The sequence below is a fragment of the Halichoeres trimaculatus genome, unplaced genomic scaffold (assembly GCF_033239565.1).
Source record: "Halichoeres trimaculatus isolate MK-OKI-2021-1 unplaced genomic scaffold, fHalTri1.1 fHalTri1_scaffold_1, whole genome shotgun sequence".
Classification (NCBI taxonomy): Eukaryota; Metazoa; Chordata; class Actinopteri; order Labriformes; family Labridae; genus Halichoeres; species Halichoeres trimaculatus.
Genome location: NW_027437179.1, coordinates 2,541,309 through 2,564,066, shown reverse-complemented (window position 1 = coordinate 2,564,066; position 22,758 = coordinate 2,541,309). Strand labels below are relative to the sequence as shown.

At 39.8% G+C, this 22,758-nt stretch overlaps 1 protein-coding gene across 3 annotated transcripts in view; it reads right to left on the bottom strand.

Moving 5' to 3' along the window:
- The window catches only part of chl1b (cell adhesion molecule L1-like b), a 128,092-nt gene that overhangs the window by 69,394 nt on the left and 35,940 nt on the right, over positions 1-22,758 (bottom strand). The window contains exon 1 of one of the 3 annotated variants that reach the window (XM_074675382.1): positions 206-344. The exons of the other annotated variants lie outside the window; for them this stretch is intronic. The gene's annotated coding sequence lies outside the window, so the exon portion shown is untranslated. Of the gene's footprint in view, positions 1-205; positions 345-22,758 lie in introns of those variants that run through there. 3 annotated transcript variants of the gene reach the window in all.

Here is a 22,758-nt window from a genome sequence, read left to right as displayed (position 1 = left end):
GTCCTCACTTTAATCACATTTATGTAAAACCAAGAAAACAGGCATCCTAATGGTGAGTCAAAACTTTTAAAAATGTGACATCTGAGCCACTGATGTACAGAAATAAAACCAGAGTCTCACCTCATACAGAGACCAAGAGGGCTCAGACAGTCCTCTTGGTGCACTTCTGTAACACTATACATCCCCCCACTTTACGGCTACTTACAAGAGTTTTCTTCACTCTCTGCTCTGGTCCCCATGAGAGAAGTAAGGATTCCATTCCAGAAAACCACATCCAGAAATAAAAGGAAAACATGAGTTTCGTCAAATCAGCAGAAAAACAGATTTGAGTGTGTGCTGCATCGTTGCACAAGCCGCAGACAGTGAGGAACAGAGCCACAGTAGACACATATGTTGCCAAATCCTCTAACTTGGCAAAGACTCATTAAGCCACTGACAATCATTCTCACAAAGCCCAATCCAGAGGCTATTCATCGGCAGTGTACAAAGAAGAGTGGAGGAATGCTGAGGGCTCAATGAACAGTGTTCATTTGCAACGATCAATTGAAATAAAAATGTATGAACAGTGTAATTGGTGGGAGTACAAATCAACAGCTGAGGGATAGTCTGTTTATGTCAACTTCCTCAGCAGCCATCCTGCTTGCTTTTCCAGAATGACTCTAATGACGTTTGTACTCTGGCATATGCTCCAATAATTAGGGCTGGGCGATTATGGTAAAAAATAAGAATCCTAATTATTTTAAGTGATACTGAAATCATGATTAATATACACAATTATTCATTTATTCAAAAACTTCAGTACTGATTTAAACACAACTTTAAAGAACCAGCAAGTGGCACATACAGTATTATTGATACACATAAGTCACACACACTTCCTGTGGCTGCTTATGGAACACAGAAGAGCTATGGAGCACAGGAACTTGCATACATCTACACTGTGTGGCATATTAATTGTTTTTCTTCGATTATATTGTTTTTATGATTGTCAGATGGCACAATTGAAATCACGATTAAAATCCGATTAATTGTCCAGCCCTACCAATAATTACTATGAAGTGTTCACAGAGGATAAGAAAATCAGGGAATCTGTGCTTACGCGTTGTGGACCTGATGGTCCACAACCACTAATCTGGCCTGGACTCTTAAATTCAGAAACAGAGCTTGATTGAAGCTGGGTGACATGTCAGGGAAAGGCTCAGTGCACACAGAATGCTGAGACTGCCAATATAGGCTTTCCATCAGCCCAACAATGAGACTCTGCAGTCCCTCTCCCACGACACATAAGGGGGAAGGGAGGAAGCACTGGATGATGTATGATGTGGACTGGTTTAAGGTTCGGGCTTTAAAAAGGAGAAAGGCAGAAAATGAAATGGGGGAGGAGTGACATGCTTGAATTATGTTGATAAAGATCGTAAACCCAGTGAACAGCAAACCAAAAGCAAGAGATGGAGGGAACTTGAATGTGCAAATAAGGTTACTACCACAAGGACCTCACAAGCACTGACAGGTGAGTTGGTGTACCTTGAATACAAAACAGATGGATTTGGTTATAAAGTAATTCGGTCATACAAGAATAAACACCAATATTAGCAGGAAAGCAAATCAGAAATTACTCGAATTAAACACATATCAAACATGTTTTCTGCTGTTTTTATTTCTTTTTAAGAAATGGTCTCAATTTAGCAGAATAATCTGAACAGCATGATTTTCCATTTACTGAGTTTATGAAGCAAATGCGGATACTGAAGGCTAAGATTCTCAGAGATGTGTGTGTGCGTGTGTGTGTGTGTGTGTGTGTGTGTGTGTGTGTGTGTGTGTGTGTGTGTGTGTGTGTGTGTGTGTGTGTGTGTGTGTGTGTGTGGTGTGTGTGGGTGGGGGTGGGGGGTGGCTGAGGGGGGGATAGGGCACGATTCCTTCCAAGATAAGAGCAGTAAGCCAAAGTCAGTAACTGAGAACATTCAAACCCTCTGCAGTGCCAATGTGAGGCCCTTAAGCCCATGAACCCTCATTTAGCTACAACAGGATGGAGCTGTCATTATGGCCACACAAACAGAGGGAAGCCTTATGAACTTTGCACAAATGCTTAGTGCTTTGGGGCTGGACAAGCCTGGAAGCCCAGGGAGATGGGTAGGTACCAGGGCAGGCTGCCAGTTCCGAAAGGCTTAGTGTTGGTGCACTCAGGCCAGACAAACCTGACATTGTCCTCAGGCACTGCCCCGGGGAGAGCCTCTTCCTCTTTCTCCCTTCTACTACAACTCATTCACATGTTCACTCTAGATGGTTCACTGATTGGAACGTGACTAACAGAGGTAAAAAGCAAACATTTATTCACTCTTTGAACTAGTTGTATTAATGCCACAAAGGAAGACAGAGGCAAAGTGGAAGCAGGTCCTGCAAGTCATGAAGTTGGCCTGTTTATTTTCTGCAGCAGTCACTGTGATTCAGCTGACATGTAATTTGTCACATGTTCCAGATGAGTACTGTTTGGAGTATACTGTGTAACACGGCTCTGGTGAGACAACAGACAACAGAGATAGTACATCTTCCCCTAGTATTAAACACTTTCAGGACACGTTTCTTATCTTGCTTGTGCAGAATTACCAAATGTTATCAGAGCACAAGAAGGCAGAGCTCTTTGACTAAGCTGTTTATAACAACCCCACCCCCACCTCCATCGAGCTTTGACTGTAGAGACAGGAAATTGTGGGTGGTTAGGTACCAATGAGTTTACCGCTGCACAGGCGTCGATATGATTTGCAAAAAAAGAACTTGACATAAAAAGTTGATACAACAAAGGGGAGAAGAAAAAGAGCTAATGTAGAGTCAGTCATTTAAAACTCTGAGTTTAGTGAACAAGAAAGAATCTACACTTCTCCCATCATTTGGCAAATACCCCAAGTCCTCACAGTGTGAGCTTTTTAATTGAACATCAAGCACATGGCCCATTCCACCAAAAAGTCGTTACTCAGTCTGTCAGAAACGGTCAATAAGCCTCTAACCTGGCACTTGCTGATAGAAGCAGGGCACCCTGCCTTTGGCTGATAGCATTTGCTCTGTTTTCTGATGTTTGAATCAATATAGAAACCACTGCAGCTATCTAAATGTTTCTCTGGTGAGTTGCCATGGTAACAGGTGCCCCATCTTCACACTTATCATTAAGCTTAGTATTACGAGTTGATGACTGATTGAATGACTGTGTTCGTACCGCTCTTTCAGGACACTTTGAGGATTTTATTAAAAACTTGACTTGGACTCAGCAAGAGCCTGTGTGATACTACACAAGCAGTGACTGCTGCTGTTAAGAACCTGTGACTGCAGACAGAAAACAGACTGGATTCCAGTTGATACAATATGATTCCAAACAATATGATACGATACAATACAATACGATACAATAAACTTAATTGTCCCCCTAGCAAAATTTGTTTTAGAATCGCCTGCTGCTTACAAGTTCCCACAATCTGATAAAAAAACAACACAAAAATGGCACACGCCAGTATAACACAAACAGACACATAGGGGTGTAACGGTACATGTATCCGTGCCGAACCGTTCCATAAGGCCGTTCGGTTCGGTACAGTGCTGTATTCGAACGAGTACAGTAAGTTTACATTAGCCGCTGCACATGGCTCTTTAAAATTCATGTGAATATTCGTCTATGATTGGCTGAGCAGGGAAGGCGTTTTAATATTCATGAGGAAAGTGGTCTGTGATTCGTGCTTTGCGATCTTGTGCACATCATGTGGACGTGATGTCTCACAGCCAATCAGAAGATGAATATCAAAGAGCTTCTGTAGCCACAGGAGCTTGTGTCTGAATTGTGCATCATGGCTGCTGCTAACGACCAACCAGAGCTTGAAGAGCCTCCCCCCTCGCTGTATAATGGCAAGTTTTTGGTTTAATAAACATGCTAAACAAGCAAATGGTTTTGTGTTGCTCACACTGTACTGAAAATGTACCGAACCGTGACCCTAAAATCAAGGTACATACACCGTGATTTTTGTGTACCGTTACACCCCTACAGACACATAATGCTTATAATTTTCAGGAATAGTCCTCGAAAAAAAAAAAATGTAACAGAAAAAAAAAACAATTGAACTAGTCATTGAGTGTTAAACGAGGTAAGAATTTTTGTTTGTTAGGCTTCTTGAAAAAGTATTTTGTAGGTTTATTCTGTAGATTTATTTTAAAAAATGCTTATATTTTGTTGTTTTGCAGTGAAAAATGTCCATGAAGAAGGACAGAGAGTTCCAGGCAGCGTCCAGCACTCTGTCAGACTAGCGGTCATCAGGTGCACAGATGGTGCGCTCAGTGACCATGGCAGTGATCAGGGGATCTCCACCCCTGATTATCACACCAACTGAACACAATGTGCACAACAACGTCTGTTCCATCTTTGGCTGGAAAAGACCCACAGTAAACACACAACTCGGGCTAGGCTAAACAAGTCCTTCAGTCCTCTCAGAGAAGGAAAAGACAGTGACAAATCTCCTTGTGTTCTGTTTCGACATTAAGCATGTCGAAACAGAAAAGTGTTCACAGATTCTAAAATTCTCACAACACTAATCATCACAACTGAACCATGGAGTATGTACAGAAGCATTTTGCTGCCACACCAGGAAAAAAAAACAGTATAATGAAAAGTTTCCTGTAATAAAACAAGATACAAGAATAATGACGTTGTAACACAATACTTTTCTTTTCATGACAAAATAATATTTAACCAGTTATAAAGTGAAACTCTTAACTTTGTTAACATGATAACTTATGTTCAGGGATAGGAACTTTTAAGATTTTATTGATGTGGGGTTATAGACTCAGCTTATTGATACTATTTCCTAATCAATCCCTCCTGTGAATTTTCTCTTTACAAAATGTAGGCTTTACATGTTTTCTGTGTCAACATCTTTTCATTGAGTTTACAAGTAAATTGATATGACATGACACTCTTGGCATTCAACGCTGAGTATTGACAAATGTTTTTACATGTTAATTAGCCTTTTCTTTTCCGCCAAGCCATCCTCACTTCTGCTGTTTGTTGTCTTTATGTGGCTGATTTTGTTCTTATTCAGTGCTTTTACTGTGTAAAGTGACCCTGAGTGACATTAAAAGGCGCCCAGAAATAAAACGTATTGTTATGTTGGTGGTTTTGCCACTCTTGCATGTTTTTACAGCGCTGCACAAATTTCACTCTGCATTTTTGGTAATGTGAAGCAAAGCTTCTGATCACTCTGCCGTTGTCTTGAAAATTCTGCTGCTGACTGACGAGCATAATAGACGTGTGGCAAATCACAAGACGACAATGTAAGGCCTGGCCGCTCTGGCGTAATTGTAATGAACTGGTATGGGCATTGTTACACACAAAGGCTAATGATGTCGTTAAATCAAACCATTTCTAATTGTTTCTTAACAGGAGCCGAAAGCTCATCCCAAAATGTCTGACTTTATAACAAGATAAGTTCTGGACATCAGTTGACTCCCTTTGACTGACACTGGGCCTTTGGAAATGAGCTAGCGTCACTCACATTGGCCTGAAACACACAAACACCAATGTTGATTTTCCAGTTAAATCATGGTGAACCGGGATACTGCATCACCTCAGTTTATCTTTAACCAAGCATAAGGTAGAATTACATCAAAAAATTGAAATTGAGCTAAGTTCCTCAATTAAGCTTTCCATCCTCCATTTATCCATTAAAACATGAGATTAAAAATATCACTACAAACGAAACGTGAAACCTGTTGTGATATAATGATATAAATAAAAATAGATACATCCTGTTGTAACATAAAAATACAATAACATTTTTTCTTTGCTCTATACTGTGATACAGAGCTTTTCTTTTTTCCCCTGGCATGGCAGGAACACTTCCATTATGACAGGTGACTGCCCAGAAATCTAATTTTTCCCAAGCAGGAAAATAATCTTTGAGTCATCAAGTGTTGAAATGTCTGTGAGTCGAGGAGGAAAATGTGGACCTGGGCCTGTTCAGAAGCCAAATGGCTCTCGTGCGCTCTTATCTTCTCGTCTGTTGACATGTTCTGATGGAGTGTCCACTTAAACTCATTTTAAAGGTGTTTTCCCCAAGAATCAATTTCCTATCCACCGCAGTTCACAACCGCAAAATCCTCAGCACTATAGTCATTTAGAGTGTGTACACAGCTGACAGAGAATGCAGAGGCACACATGAGCCTGGAAATGAATTCATTAAGATAAATGCAGTGTCTCTGAGTCAAATGTGTAGGCATGGTAACCAAGCTTGGCTCTGAGATACACCCTGGACACAGTTTTCCAAATGGTTGGAGGGATCAACATGCACATTTTGGCAGAAACACACAGTGGGCAAACATAGTCACACAAACAGGGAGCTGCTCACACAAACGCAAACTTAAATCTGAGTCATGTCCCTTTTCCAGCGAGGGTGCTTAGTATTACTAAGACTGTAGCATCCTGGAGGCAGAAAGCCAAATCAGAAAATAATCTCCATCAGCAGCAGCCCACCTGTCAAAGAAAAAGACTCATTACAGGACCCATGACTCCAGGCAGCAGCAACATGCTCGCTTTCTGGCAACAAGTAAATTATTTGTAGAAAAGTAAGCATAATCTGCTTGGTATTTTCATGATAATCTGTGAGGATTTAACAGCCTTTTAAGGAGTGTCCTGCAGGCCACCTTTTCACACGCATTCTGGGGTCAGAACTCTAAAAGCACTGAGGCAGAGCAAGTCTGTCGCGCTACACAGCTAATCCCGCAGTGGAAAATGTCTGAGGGATCCGTCTTACATGGACGCACAGAAAGAGCTGAGGAGCAGACCAATATTTGAGACAAATTTAAGATGTGCGGGTGGGGGGTAGTCTGGGTAGAGGCTGGGGGTAAGACCTTTCCTATGTGTGTGTTTTTACACAGACATGCTCGTCAATAGGATGGCTGCTAAACTCTCAAGCTCCATCCTGTAGGCTATTCACTGAGAACACAAAAAGAACATTGGCACGTCTACTGTGGTGTGTATGTGAGTGTGTGTGGGCTTACGATATTGTTTAGGTATTACTTTGGGTAGCACAAAAGAATACTTATTTTCTTTTTATATTTACCAAAAAAATTGTTGGCTTAGAAATTGTCCAGTGTAACACTGTTGACCACCAAACTTGTCTTTTCTCATGACCAGAGCATAGCATGGTGGGAAACTGGATGCCCTTTTGTTTCCACTGCCTCTCTCGATAGCCAATTAACCACTTTCTGCTGCAGATACCCACAGGCACAGTTCTTAGCGCCATCACTTACCACACTAAAACATATTTAAATATGATATCTCTCCTGTCTTCACTTGATAAATGCTGCTATGCGTTGACTCGTATATTAATGTTTGATACAATCTACTGCAGGGAAATCAAAAATCTCACAATCCTCCTGTCTTGGTTTGGTAATTCTTTATAAAAGTTCAAATCAATATAACCCATTAACCGTGTCTACAGGGGTTTGTTAAGGAGGTGGGAAAACATGCCATTTGCCTGAGCTGTACCAGCAGCAGGGACAGCCCAATAACTCACAGAGAGCCTGAGACATTTATGGAGGAGCATAAAGCAGCACCTGGTAACCTCAGGCAAAAACAGGAAGCTGACAGTTTGTTGAGGGTAAAACAAAGGGCCAATCATAAAATCTGCAGATTTCCATCTATATTTTACTGTTGAGGGTGGAGCAAGTTGCAACAAAGGAAAAAAAAAGCTATGCCAAATGTCTACCCAACATGGAATCATTCTAAGACATATGGGTTTCTCGCCAAATCAAGAGCTTAGCACTCTTCTTGTTTCTATGAGCTCTTGACACTTTAAAGGCTCTGGAACATTTTAAACAAATGTCTGCTGCAAACTGAAAAACAAGGCACACCCAGACAGTTGTCTTTTCAAAACTTCATAGGACACATGGGGCATTAAAAAATCTAGTGACAGGGGCTTTTGGAGTTGGAGCTTTTGTCAGGCTAACATCAAAAGCTCTGCCTGGAGACAGAACCTGTTGTTGTTCCTGTGTGTGTGGAGGTCTGCTAATAGTGGTTCTGAAAGTCACAGTTTAAGTCACAATAGCTTTAGTTTTTCAATTAACTTCATTAGATTGATTAAAAAAACAGACCTGGTGTATGGTATATCCGAACCCCTAAAGTGTTTAAGTGTTTTCTGATGCTTGGAGGCAGAAAAGGCTGTGGTCAATGGTAAAGGAGGCATTTAATTAAATCATATACATATATACACACACACACACACACATATATATATATATATATATATATATATATATATATATATATATATATATATATATATATATATATATATATATATATATGGGCTGCACGATATTGGGAAAAAAATGACATTGCGTTTTTTTGGGGGTTGCCGTACATATTGCGATATTAAAAAAATAATAATTTTCACCAGATGACTTGAATAGCTCTGTTTGGGGAGAATTTGGTTGACTTCACAGTGACACTTTTGTATTCATATATTCATATAATACCTTTTAATCCAGGCTAAGGGGGTTCATCTGTGAATGATGAAGATTGCTGTATCAAAAAAGGATCCAGGAGGCCATGTCTCTGTACAAAATAGATGATTTATTTAACATTGTATTTCACACTTCTATGGAAACAGTAGCAAAAATATTAAACATTTTAAACAAAGAAATAAAAGAGTAGGTGCTCCAAACAGCCTAGTACACACTAAGACACACTTTGACAGTTTTCACATACTTTAAAGGCACAGACCTTTGAGTCATTTACAAAAGTACAATAAAATAAAAACCTCTGTAAAACAGTAACAAAGTTGTAAATGTCTTAAAACAAAAATATCAGATATAAAAAAAAATGCAAAAGCAGGTGTACTGAGTGTACTGCCTGAGTTGTTTCAAATAAAACAACATAAAAACCTTTGTAAAACAGCAGCAAAGTTGGAAATATCTTTAAACAAAAATATTGAATATAAAAAATATATGAGCAGGTGCATTAGTCCCCTGAGTTGCTCAAAAATATAGCAATAAATTAAATAACTCTGTGGAACAGCTGCAAAGTTGAAATAATCTTCAAACAAAAAAATCAAATATGAAAATAAAAATATGAGGAGCTGTATTATCCCCCCTGAGTTGTCTAAAAATTTAACTTACAATAAATGTAATAAAAAAAACAAGAAAAACTTCCTATGAACTAAACTGAATTTGTTGGAAATAACTTTTAGTAAATAACAGAGAACTGTTTTGATTCACAAGATTTCCTTCCTTTTTGACAGCATATTAAAGTTAAAGCAGAGCCGTCACAGGGGGAGGAGGAGAGCTATTCCTGCAGCTGTGTTGTATGTGTCTGCATTGTATGGTGCTGCTGTCCGGCTGGACCACAAGTCCACTGTAACTGCATAATGTACTGCTTGCAACAGCTCATCTTCAACTTGTGCCTTCTGTTTATTATACAGCTCTTGGATTGCCACTTGAGAGAAATACTTGCATGATGGTACTTTATACCGCTTGTCAAGCATGCAGATCATTTTTTAAACCCCTCTTTAGCGACGGTGTTCAATGGCATCATGTCTTTCACCAGGTGAAAAGTTATGGCATCCGTGATTTGTTGATGCTGTTTGGACTTCCTATCATAAGGTGTTACGCTGGCAAAGGTTTCTGTAATTGTTTTTTGGTTGGATGAAGTTTCACCTGAGGTCCTTGGTTTACACTGGTCATACAGGAGCTTGTGATGATGTTTCAAATGGTTGAACAGGTTTGATGTATTACCTCATGTTGAGGCCACCACACCGAGGCACTGTTTGCAGAGGGCGTTTTTTTGTTCCATATCATCTTTTTTAAAGCCAAAAAACTTCCAAATTTCGACTGTAGACTTTCTTCTAGGGACTAAATCCTCCGTCGCTTCCTCCTGCATGTCGCCTGTCTCCTGAGTGAGGGCAGCCCCTCCCCCCTCCTCTATACTGTGGAGGGGGGAGGGGGCAGAGACTGCTGAGCAGTAGGGAGGGAGATGGGGAGGCCGTGCAGAGCATGGAGCACCTTGCTGCTTTTATGAAGCAAAACAAGTTTGTTAGATATATATATATATATATATATATATATATATATATATATATATATATATATATATATATATATATATATATATATATTAGTGCTGTCAGGCAATTAAAAAAATTAATCTAATTAATTAGAGGATTTGAAATTAATTAATCTAATTAATCACATTTTAATCTCACATCTGCTTAAGGTCCCAAAATAAAGAATTTGAATTCCAGGACATTAAAATTACATTAAAAGACATTTAAAAATAAGGTGGGAATATATACAACACATTTTTAGGTCCCCTCAGGCATAAGGAACAAATGGAAAAAGTGTTATGGTTCTATCTTTACAAAATCTACACAGTCCTGCACCTAAGGTAAGCTGATTTGATTTTTAGGACGGTTTTTGCTTCTGTCACATTTTTACTCGATGTTGACTCAATTTTCACTGCAATATGAACTTCTATACTTCTATGAGGTCAGGAGAACCAGGGCTAAAGGCTAAAAACTGTGAGGAACTATGTACAAAACACTTTTTTCAAGTCTTGGATCAAAGAAAAGTGAAGTATTCTCAGTTTAACATGCTCTGAACACACAAACTGTTGTCATTGGTGCAGAGCAGCCCCAAACTGAAACATGACACCAGGAAGATGGAAGGAAATTTTCAAAGAATTCTTTAGATTTAAATACAAGACCTGTTTCGATCATTCACGGCTTGTTTGATGCAGTAGAGAGTGTAAAATTACCTGTTTTTTACAGAATTGAGCTAGAGCAAATGGTTGATTTTCTGTAGATTTTCAAAAAGGACGTGTGAATAAACGAGATGTGGACGGCAGTCCCCTTAAAGGATAAGTTTGGTTTATACAGCTTTTACTTTGTTTATAGAATGAAGTAGAACAAAATAGTCACCAAGAAGGTTTTCCTGATGCAAGCAGTGCTTCGGGAGATATTTAGATCCAAAATCGTGCAGCGGACGTTCGTATGATGGGATCCATCGGGGCAGAGACAGCGCCGCTCCTTAAAACGGCATTAATCGTCCAAAAACTTGTGTTTTTCACCAATATTCCATCATGGTTGGCTTTGCGATAGTCCTCTGCTACAGTCTGTGTCACTCCAGACAGCGCTGCGCGGCTGTACTGACCTCTGAACTGACGAAGACTTTGTTTATGCTTGCCCCTCAAAGAAAGGAGTGCAGTTTTAGGAGCAGCGCTGTCTATGCCCCGATGGATCCCATTATACGGACGTCCGCTGCACGATTTTGGATCTAAAAATCTCCCAAAACACTGCTTGGATCAGGAAAGCCTTCTGGGTGAGTATTTTGTTCTACTTCATGCTATAAACAATGTAAAAGCTGTATAAACCGAACTTATCCTTTAACAGCGCTCTCTCTTCCCCCCGGTTCAAAGCATGTTGCTAGATGTGATACATTCAAGGACCGTCGGAAATCTGAAAATCTGACAAGAACACCACTTTTTTTCATGTAGGACAAACGGTTTGTAAATGCTAGACATTTGAAAATAAGTGCGTCTTTGAACGCCTCGTGGGTTTGGGATCCATATTAATCTGCGTTAATTTTTATGACACGTTAATTTGCGGTGTAATTAATTAATCAAATTAACGCGTTAAAATGACAGCCCTAATATATATATATATATATATATATATATATATATATATAAATATATATATATATAAATATATATATATATAAATATATATATATATAAATATATATATATATATATATATATATATATTGCACGTCCTGGGATGTGACTATCGCGCATGCGCACATCCCAGTGGCGATGTTCAAACAATATATTGCCCAGGCCTAATATATATATATATATATATATATATATATATATATATATATATATATATATATATATATATATATATATATATATATATATATATATATATATATATATATATATATATATTTAAGGCGTAAGGCGTACCCATAGACTGTATAAAACATGGACGTAGTCTCGCCGACGTCACCCGTCTGTTTCTGAAACGGAAAATGAAGCACATTGGCTATGGCAGCCATATTGGTAGTGGCAAGGGCTTTGCCTGCAGCCATAGGGTGCCGGCCGTCACTTGACCCTCAGCTGTGCATCTTTTTGGAGTAGCTCACGATCTTAATATCCAATGAATGGTCCAGTTAGAAAAAAATTCACCTCCAGTACAGTGGGTGCCGGTTGTAAAATTAGCGAATCAGATAGGAGATGTTTCTTGATCCAGGCTGTAAATGGGTTAATTTCTGCTTTGAAAATGACTTTTTTTGGCTTGGTGTGTGTGATTTCCGCTACTTCCAGAGCCAGCCTCAAGTGAACACTGCAGAAACGGCAGATTTTAGCACTTCCACATTGTCTCATATTCTCAGTCAGGAGGTTGCCGCATGGGCGTACCTAATGAAGTGGCCGGTGGGTGTACAACAGACTGAGTGACAGCCATCACCATGAGTCAAGGTCAATTACCAATATGAAAGTGAGCTGTTGTTGGGACAGTCATAGCATCCCTCTGTAGGCAAATCAATACTGACTCATTTTGTTCATATGCATGTCATGATTCACACACACAGACAAGCTTAGCTAATTCAATAATAAAAAAAGCTTTTTGTTTCAATTGTTCTGTCAGTTTTAAACAGGTCCCGCATTTGGCTAAGCTGCAGTCTGGTTTCTGTGGTGTGATCAGATCTAATTTTCTCATCATAAAATCAAACATATATTAAGACAAAGTGTGGCAGGGTAATGTGGACAAAAATCATTATATTACCAGGCCTTGGACAGTACAGGTGAGTTGCAGTCCTGCATGTTACTTAAAACAAAGAGAATGTTTGTGGTTTGGACCACATCCTGGACAGTGAAGTTGTATTAAGCATGCATTTGAACTGGTGGCAGCTCCATGTGCTGGCTGAAAAAACAGGTTAACTGATGACTAAACACACAGTATTATGAAGTTCATGGGAAGCTATCTATAGACAAACAGGGCAAACATTAAAGAGAAGTTCACTATAACTAAGGGGCAAAGGAAATAAAGGTTTCCCTTTTAAAGAGAATGTATCATTGACCAGGTAGTGAGGAGCCATCACAGTAGTGGAATAGCAGTATTTAGTTTTTCATTACACTGGAGTTTCAATATAGCATTAAAGTATGCCTAACACACACACACGTCTGTGTGAAAGCCGTTTCTAGACTGCCAGTTAAAAACCAAAGAGGAACGCATTACAGCCAGGTTCAATTGAAAATGATGCGCTTCTGTAAGATTCAGAAAACCAGACTGATAGAGTTTTCAGAGGGCTATGTGAAGAACTTCTTTGAGATGATCTACAATACTAAGGTCAATTTTACTGGGCCAAACAAGTATAATATAAGTATTAAACAAATAAAAAAAACTATGCACACAAAGAGCAAAGGACCCAGCAGAGATAACAGCTATTTTATTCATTGTCAAATAATTTTTGGTGGGAACACAATAAAGGCTTAAAATGCCCTAATGTGAAATCTCCTCATACAGCATTAGTGCAAGACTCTCACACTGTTGTAAAGCACTAAAAAGTTCATCTAAAATATTAATGATGCACTCTATTGGAACATCAATAGCTTTGAGAGTGCTATGTGAAGTTCAACAACCATTACAGCATTTTTTTTTTAACAAACAACACATAAATTTGAATTACAGCCTAGGGTTGAGAGAAAACTTGATGAAATCATGGTTCACAGGTTAACTAAGAATTCGAAATACTTCTGGAGTGGACAATTTGTCAATAACAGAGAACCCAAAGGCCAAAGACAGCTGCCTTTTCAAACCAACACAGAAAAGGAATAATTACTTTCCAAAGCAATCACTAACTCTACCTGCTCGTCATTCAAAGCTTCTCAAACCCGGCTCCATCACTGACATGTGGGAACAACATTTCTTTTCTTTCAAAGCTACTTATTGGAACGGACTGGTCTTTGGTCCATGACTGCACTGATGTGAGGGCTGATTTAGTAACAAACTACGTAATACCAGAAACTTATAAGCCCCGTTTCCACCAAGTGGTTCAGTTCAGTTTGTCTCAGCAAGGCATGCATTTTACGGTGTTTCCACTGACTAATCCCGGGACAGACCCCAAAATAACTGAGACAAGCCGTGTCACTTTTAGGGACCCTTCCGTAGGGGTGCCAGACTAAGGCCCCGTTTACACGACGCCGAAAACGGTCGATTCCGCAAACATTTCGTTGCGTTTTGGCCTTCCGTTTAGAGGAGACCACGTTGCGTTTTCAGTGAAAACGCAAACTTTTGAAAACGCTCCCCAGAGTGGAAAGATCTGAATCCGCTCCTCCATCCAGCTTTGTGTAAACACAAAGCGGAGCGTCTCAGGGTGAAACGCTGACGTCACCGCATGCGCACTCACAGTTTTAGGTGAAGGCTCCGCGCTCAGCCACATTTCCAGTTGAGCCAGTAGTTGGCGGTAATGCGCGTTATGGTTGGATTGCCGACCGTCTCACACAACAAAACGGCAGAAAAAGAAAGAACAGAAGAGGAGACTACTCCTCCTGGAGTCGTATGAACGCGGATCGTTTTCACGCCGTCCTCATGTAAACGCGGGTGGCTTTTGAAAACGCAAAGGAAGAATCGTTGCTGGAGTCTCCGTGTAAACGGGGCCTAAACCAATCTGATCTCCTTAGGTGGAGCTGCAACACTGCAGACCGTTGGTTGGTTGAAAGAATCGTCACTTACCGCGCAACGGTGGCTGCGTTTCGCCTGGCAGCACTTAACCTTCTCTGAAACAAGGCTTGATTGTTCTCTGTAACAAAGAGCCACATGCCAATCACAAAAAGACAAACTGCTGGGTGTCTCCCATCATTGCTCTTTGTTCACAGTGTTGCAATTTTTTTTCTTTGTTGGATTTATTGGCGAGGTACACAGTGTCATGCTGCTATGGCATCACGCTACTATGTTACTAATGCAGCTGTCGGCATCTGACTTACATACCGCCATGATGTTGGCTGTGGAAACACAAACAGGACCAAGCTTAACCGAGCCAACCTGTACCAAACCGTACTGATCTAAACCAGACTGCTTGGAGGAAATGGGGCTATAGATATTAAAATGCCATAGTCCCTTCTGTGTTCCAAGCAGGAAAATCAGAGATCCAGAGGCCCTGTCCCCAAGGAGACCAGCAGGCTTGTTGTCATATTTGTAAGTTTTGTAATGTCCTTGGCTTTTCCATGCAGTCTCCAGTCATAGGCACCATTCATAGGACTCTGCCATGCCGTGACATGGGAACCCTTAAAAATGTGTTAAGGGCCGGAGGCATTAGCATTTTGGACCCTTCTGAATAGAGCATTTGTTCTTCTTCCTGTGCCTCCCTGAAAGAATCTATTAAAGGGAGGTTTAGGAATTGCTCTGTTTGGGATATTGAAGCTAGGTCACTGCATAGAGATCATTTCAGAATGGACTTTCATAGAAAACATTTTAACTTTTCCATTTTTACTTTACACAGCTCTTCAGTGTGATTTTTTGTTGATACCGAAATAAAATGTCATTTGATATGCTGCAAAAGGAAATACCTCTCATTGTGTGTTTTGTTGCTCAAAGGCAAAGTTTTAAACATAGACGGCAGTTACACAGGCTGCATGAGCACGTCATAAAAGCAGGAAGCACATGAGAGATTTCCCCTTGTTGCTGTTTAGAAAAACAGTGATGGATGGAGGAAAATTCTTCTCTACTGTTGTCTCCATTAAAAACAACTCTGACAGATCTCTAATTCTCCCTCATGCGGTTGTCACAGCAGGATCTGTGGTCAGTCCAAGTCAAAGCACTTTACTGACATCACAGCTTTTATCTCAAAGCCTTAATGTGAAACATTTCGACTACTTGATCCACAATTCATGTTCCTAAGCCCTGCCAAACAATCAGTGATGACTGCTAGGACACATCCTAGCATTTGACTCTTTAGTTGGATTCCTTAACACAAGTCGTCCACTATAAAGATCCCAGATAAACAGTTATTTATATCTGAGTTAAGTAAACTCTAAATGGCATCTATTGCATTAATTTTAACCACAACAAACTGTTTTATCTGTGCTGTTTCAATGTGAGAAAATTCATCGTTGTACAGACTCAAAGTTTGAAATAAACAGTCAAATTTTTAGAAGGCTTTACCTCCAACATCATTGAGGACTGTTGTATTTTTGCCACACTGACCAATACAAGCCTAATACCTAAGATATGCTGAAATAAGAATATGGTAAAATTGGAAACAGCCTGACTGACTGGTTCCACTTTGGATATCAACAGAAATGAGGGAATGCATCAAGAAGTGATATGAGGACACGGCAAAAAACTGAAGTTCAGCTTATGACAAGTTATTGCATAATTTCATCATAACAGCATCACAGCCATATAGGGTCTAAGGTTGCAGAATTCCAGGAATTTTTAAAGTCTTATTAATGAGAATAAACAGGGATTTATCGAAATTATACTGGGAATTTATAAGAGGAACTTTACTATAGCCAGAGTACTAGTGCTGGGCAAGTTAACGCGTTATTTTTGTGTCAACCCGTCAAACTATTAACGCCGTTGAATATTTTATCGCACATAAGTGCATGTTGCTCACATGCTTTTATTTTGTAAATGTCTGTTGCTGACCGCGGAGGAACCGGAAGGGAAATTGGCAGAAAAACACGATGAGGAACCAAAACAAGCATGGAGAAGAGGGGCAACGCCACAGAACTTAAAGGTGCTTGCCGCTTAGTGTATCAGTCCGCGCGCACGGCGTGCCAGATATAAACAAACACAGGTAGTCTGCCAGGACGAAGAGACACGATGAGAACTAGAGCCTTATTTAGGGGTGTTTTTGTGTGAAAGTAACGCGCTGAAAATTCTCTAAATAAAGCGTGAATGCAGACCGATATCAGATTTTTCGGTGGGAGTATTTGTGTTTTTGGTCAAGTAAAAATTGGCCCTGTCTGAGAGCAGGGAGGGGGTGTTTGGTGCGAGCGCCCTGGGCTTTTGTTGCACAAAAACACTGCTGTAGGGGTAATTTCTGCCCTAAACCTTGTGATAGGACCCAACTTGTTCCATCCCGGAGTATCACTTTAATGCCCTGTCAGTGGCAATAAGCTTTAATTTTGTATTGACATTTTGTAAATTTGATTTGCACTAAATATGTGATTTAACTATTACTGTATAACAAGTACTGATTTAGTTTTTGCATGACAGATGTTATGGCACTTTCGTTCATATGGCAGAACATTCCAATAAAAGTGCACTATACACTGGTTTTGAATTCATTATTAGATTTTGAATTTACAATGCAATTAATCATGATTAATCAGGGAAATCATGCGATTGATTACAATTAAAAGTTTTAATCATTGCCCAGCCCTACAGAGTACATATAATCATATTGTAATCATATTTTGTAGGGCTGAGATGATATGCTATTCTCGCGATTCAATTCTGTTATGATTTTTGGGGTTCTGATTCAATTTGAATTGCAATTCTCCAATATTTACAATTTTTGGGATTCTTTTTTTGCTTTTTTAAACACCAGACCTTGGAAAAAGGTGAAAATATGATGATAAGGTCAACAGATCACAGCAGGAGCCATGTTTTCCCCTAAAATGCACATCACATGAGTCAGAAATATTTCACCCTCTGCTGGGATAAATGGTAACTTTTATCTAATCCAATTGATAAACAAAGACCAAAATAAAGAATTTGAATTTTTTTTTTTTTTTTTAAGTTTTAATAAAGAATCACAATTTTGATATTGATATTGTCAAACAAAATATCATTCTATATCATATGATGATTTTTTTCTCCCTGACCCCCAGTATTTTGTCTAAAACAACCAGATTTAATGCAAGTTCTCTTGAATAACTTTGCTATTCCTTGACAAGCCAGCAGCACTTTGCATACTACCTTTTTGCACTGTGCATTATTTCTACAGCACAAGATAATTAAAGACACTACCTGAATACTATACAAAGTATGTGTTGATGAAACAACTCAGAATATCTCCATATTTCCAAAGCACGACTTTCCATGGGAGCACATGAGTGTTCAAACTATGCCGGCTGATGTGGTATCTTCAACAGGGCTTTTGGTCTAAGTGCCACAAAGGGGAAATTCCAATTCAACCACAGATGACAGGAAGAAGTAGTGCACAAGGCATATCTTCTTTATAACATAATTATTAATGAAAAACAATTTAAAGTGCAATATATAGGCATATCTCCGTCCTTTAAAATTTAACAATGAACCAAAAATCAAATCAAAGGGCAACAGCAACATAAAAAGGCATATCTCCTTTTAATATTGCTTGAAAGACCAATAATAAAATAGAACTTAAAGTTAAACATTAGAAGACATCTTCCTTGAAATAAGAAGAGTGAAAGAACCTAAGCTTATAATTTCAGATTTTTTTTCAAAAAGACACGCCAGATATAAACAAACAGATAAAAACAATATGGGAATGAAACGCAAAGTGAACGGCAGGTCGTCTTCGCTCTCATAATCACTCATCTTTACGTTGTTATTAGGGGTGTAATGATCCATCGATACATCGATTGGTTAAGCAATGATCCAATCACATCGATAGAAAGTCTAAACATCGATAATTATCGTGGTCTTTAATGTACGCCTTTATTTTGAAATCCCGACCAGACACGCATGTCCGTCTCCGTCCAACCGCGTCGTTCTGAAGTTTCCTCTCAAGCCTCACGCACTCAGCGTATGAGACACACATTTGAACCCTTTCACTCTCTAACACGCCACACCTGATATTTCTCCTGCTGTAAAATGTACTGTTTAGCGCCCACCGAGTCACACTGCTGTAGGCGAAAGTGTAGCAAGACGCTGTTAGCATCACAGAGCTAAAAGGGAGCAAGACATATCGGCCAATCATAAAATAGCTCTCCTGTATCCGGGTAAGATACGGTCGACCTGACTGCAGAGGATGCATGCTGCACAGACGACAGGAGTGCATCTTCACACGGCTGCAGTGAGTTATCTCATAATTTGATTTTGTAGTGCACTGATTCATGAAATTTCATTTAGTTAAAAAGTAAAACGGCGAGAGTTTAGTGTCATTCCTCCTCCACATCGACTACTACACAGTGAAACAAAGTCTGATCACACTGACATACAAACTGTGGTTATCAGGCATCACAGTAAAAAAAAAGTTTATGTAATCAGTAATTTTTAATGATAGTGTTGCATCATTACTTGATATAATAATCAAATATTACAGTATAACAGTCAGACCCATAAGGTAATTGTGGGGGCAAAAAATACCTTACCTGAATTTAACTAGTTTTAATTTGAAAACATAATTAGATCATACAGATGGCTATAATCCTCTACAAACTGTCATACCCAAAGGTCAGCACATCATTCCACATTTCAGTAATAAAACTATCAAAATTGTTTTGTATTTCTTTCTTGCCTCAGGTGAAATGTTGCTGATTGTGTTCAGTAAGGACATTATGTCGTCTTAAATCGATCGAAGGCCCCTGAATCGTATCGTATCGTATCGTATCGTATCGTATCGTATCGTATCGTATCGTATCGTATCGTATCGTATCGTATCGTATCGTGACAGACTTTGTGATATCGGCAAATATCATATCGTTGTCCAAAGAATCGATATCTTATCATAACGTCATGACTGGTGATTTACACCCCTAGTTGTTATTGCATAATTCGTCCTGGCAGACTACCAGCGTTTGTTTATATCTGGCACACAGTGCACGCGGACTGATACACTAAGCGGCAAGCGCCTTGTAAGCCAGCTGTGGCTCTGCAGCGGAGATAGTGCCATTTGATGTCACGATTAGAACTGGAGCCTTATTTAGCGATGTTTTTGTGTAAAAGTAACGTGCTAAAAATTATCTAAATAAAGCGTTAATCCAGACCGATATCAGATTTTTTTTTTTTTTTTAAGGATCCAACTTGTTCCATCCCGGAGTAGTGCTGTATGATTATCGCTATCGCAATCGCAGTCGCAATATCAGCACATGCAATTACGTAATCGCAAAAGAGGTTATCGCATTCGCAATCGCAATGTCAGCACATGCAATTACGTAATCGCAAAAGAGGTGTGATTGTGCAATTATTTAAAAAAAGTGTTAAAAAAATGAGCGTGTTTGTGTGAATGATGTGTGTGTGTGTGTGTGTGTGTGTGTGTGTGTGTGTGTGTGTGACTGAGAAGGAGAGCGAGTGTGAGATGACTAATCAGTCACTGTTTCAACTGGTCATGTAACTACCTGCCCCCCCGTAGGGCAGTTTAAATCAGACAAGATGGAGCACAAAGAAGTAAGTGAGGTGCTCATGGCGAAAAGAAACTCTACCTCTGTTATTTGGTGTTATTTTGGTTACTGGTTGAATGACACAGCAAAAAGATATAATTTTCAAAACATGCAACTCAAAAGTGGCATAAATGTGCTATTTTGAATACAAACAAAACAGTACTGTTGTGCTGTACATTGTTGTTTGTATACAGTAAGTTTGGATATTTTGAGAATCAATACACAATTAAAATCCTCAGTAATCCATCTCTGCTTTTTTCTTGATTTTTCTCCATGATAACCAAGCAAATTTCTAGACTTATGACTCAACTTTTTTCATTAAATCACAAGCACAATCGCAATCGCAATATTGTCTACCTAATCGCCAATCGCACCTTTTTCCCAAATCGTGTAGCCCTATCCCGGAGTATCACTTTAGGCACAGCATGGTGTGTATGGCCAGTGTGTCGCAGGGTGTTCAAGCTCCTCCTCTCCTCTGCTTGCCATGTCTGCACACCTCCCTTCTCCGCTCGTCAAAAGATGTGTGCAGACGAGCACACAGCTTTTTTCAGAAATCAATCCGCTGGTCACTTGTGTGTCGAACCGATTACGTCGATCTGAACGGATCACGGATCAATGATGATCCGTTGCACCACTATCTATAACAATATGCATGTCCAGAAACTTACCACCATCCTTTGATGCTGAAATATTTTCAGCTCAGGATACTCATAAAACCATCTGTGATCTAGAAATTGAATTAGGATTAAAGGGACAGCGCACCCAGACTGAGAGCACATCGATTTAACCAGGCCCATCCCCCATTTTTCCACTGTGACCACTGCACGTGTCCCATCCCTTTTCTGTTAACACAGGGAGAAAACAGAAAATCTTTGCAGCCTATGATGATTTCAGGGTTGTTGAGAGAGGGTGCCACCATGTAAGCTTTTACTCTGGTGTGTTGGTATTAAGGTTTTTAAGGGCCAGCATCCTGCAGGAATAAGACCATCAGTTCATCTCTCTTGAAGTAATTTATGTGTTCACATTCTCATGTCTCAAATGAGCCTGCTGAATATGCAGAGACAGCATAACAGGGACAGCCATTAGTGTCCATGACCATATGGGCTTAATGATGATGGCTGAGGACTTACTAGGCACACCATTCAGGGCAACAGAGTTCCTGGCTGTTGTATAAAACAGACGGAATTTGCAGCATGCTTTACAAAGGCTTCATGGTGGTCTACATTCATAAAATGAGGATCAAAAAGCTTTGAACAAAACCTCCTTAAAGTGATACTCCGGTATGGAACAAGTTGGGTCCTATCACAAGGTTTAGAGCAGAAATTACCCCTACAGCAGTGTTTTGTGCAGCAGAAGCCCAGAGCGCACGCACAAAACACCCCCATCCCTGCTCGTCTGCCGGTTTCCACTGCACTCAGATGGGGCCATATTTTACTTGACCAAAAACACAAATAAACGGACTCCCACCGAAAAAATCTGATATCGGTCTGCATTCACGCTTTATTTAGAGAATTTTCAGCGCCCGAAATTCGGTCGGGTCGGGCCCAAAATGTCAATAATTAACTTGGGGTCGGGTCAGGCTGGCCTTCTCTCTCACTAAATTTTTTAAATAATTATATATTTATATATTATGTATTGAGTCGGGACACGCGCGCGCTTTATGCGGCGCTCAATTCCAGATGTTCAAGACAAGAGACCCGAGACTGAAACCCCGCACAATACGCACTTTACACCGAGATGACCGCCCTGGACCACCTACCTCAGCAGGTCTGACTTCTGCAAACAGCAGCTGGTCCAGAAACATGTATGAATGGATTCATCTGTGCAGGCAGTCTCCAGCAGAGGATTTTTAAAGTCTGTTTGTTTCCCCCTTTCGTAACAAAGACTATAGTGAACCTGCTGCGCTCTCGAGGCTTCACCCCGTGTATCTCAGATGCCTTTCCTTGTGATCTAATGAAGCCCAGAGACCTGCTCCTGCTGCTGTTCCTCTCCTTGTCAGAGAGGCGCGTCCATGTGAGCACAATATCACACACAGAAATATCTTTAACAATCTTTTCCAGCTTTATTTCACAGTGTAAATGCATTTATAATGAGCATAAAAATATGCTGATTATTTTAACATTAAGAAAACTTGCGATATAAAATTTCGGGTTTGTTTCGGGCTCGGGCCTGCAAATCAAGTTAATTGATCGGGCTCAGGCCGGGTCGGGCTTTAATACCGCGGGCCTGGTCGGTCGGGCTGGATTTTTAAGGCCCGATCTTACCTCTACTTCCTGTACTTTCAGATCTAGCCTTTAGCAGACACTCAACAAACTGCAGATTTTGGCACTTCAGCATTGTTTCATACTTTTAGTTTGGGGGCTGACATTTTGTTTGCAAATTAAATCAGTCTTTGATTTTATTGA